General features: G+C 39.9%; 1 pseudogene across 1 annotated transcript in view; it reads right to left on the reverse strand.

The window, feature by feature from the left end:
- The window catches only part of LOC103270858, a 28,869-nt pseudogene that overhangs the window by 70 nt on the left and 27,748 nt on the right, over positions 1 to 1,051 (reverse strand). The gene's annotated exons all lie outside the window — the stretch shown is intronic.

The following is a 1,051-nucleotide window of genomic DNA, read 5'->3' on the forward strand; positions in this document are numbered from 1 at the left end:
GGGCTCCGGTGATCGTTCTGCCTCAGCGTTCCGAGTAGCCGGAATTACAGGCATGCGGTACCACGCCCGGCTGATTTTTTTTTATTTATTGCAGAGATGAGGTCTCGCCGCCCAGGCGGATCTCGAACCCGCGGGCTCAGGCAATCCACTCACCTCAGCCTCCCAAAGGCGCGGGATTACAGGCTAAGCCACCAAGCCCAGCTGATCCCATTTTTAAAATGAGCAAAAGATGTGAATAAATGTCACCAAAGAATATAAGTGAATGGTTAAAAAGTCCATGAAAAATATCACTAGTCATTAGAGAAATGCAAATCAAAAGCACAATGAAATACCACTTCGCAGTCACTAAAATGTCTATAATCAAAAAGAAGACAATAGCCAGTGTTAGCCAGTGGATAAATGAGAAACCTTATACATTGTTGGTAGAAATGTAAAATGGTGCAGTGACTATTCAGTTCCTCAAAAAGCTAAACATAACATCACCGTATGACCCTGTAATTCCACTCCTAGATACGCATACACACACAAGAAATCAAAACAAGCATTCAAACAAAAGCTTTGCTATCATGATTGTATTGGCATTATTGACCATAGCCAAGAGACAGAAACAAACCTAAATGACCATCGACTAATGAGTGGATAAGCAAAGTGCACTATGTACAATGAAATATTATTCAGCCATAAATAGAAGTGAAGTTCTGACACATGCTACAATACGGATAAACATTAGGCTAAATCAAAGAAAACAGACACAAAAGGCCACAGATTGTATGACTCCAGTCATGTAAAATGTCCAGAAAAGACAGAGATACAGAAAGTATGTTAATACAGACACAGAAGGTGGCTGCCTGAGTCTTGAGGTGGAAATAGGGAATGACTGCAAATTGGCAGAGGGGTATTTTGGGGTTACAAAAATGTTCTAAAACTGGGATTGTGGATGATGGCTTCATAGTATCGATTTACTAAAAATCATTTTGTTGTACACTATTTATTTATTTATTTTATTTTTTTTGAGTTGGAGTCTCACTCTGTTGCCCAGACTGGAGTGCAG

The sequence above is a fragment of the Carlito syrichta genome, unplaced genomic scaffold, assembly GCF_000164805.1.
Source record: "Carlito syrichta isolate Samal-C Ts95f unplaced genomic scaffold, Tarsius_syrichta-2.0.1 Scaffold310501, whole genome shotgun sequence".
Classification (NCBI taxonomy): Eukaryota; Metazoa; Chordata; class Mammalia; order Primates; family Tarsiidae; genus Carlito; species Carlito syrichta.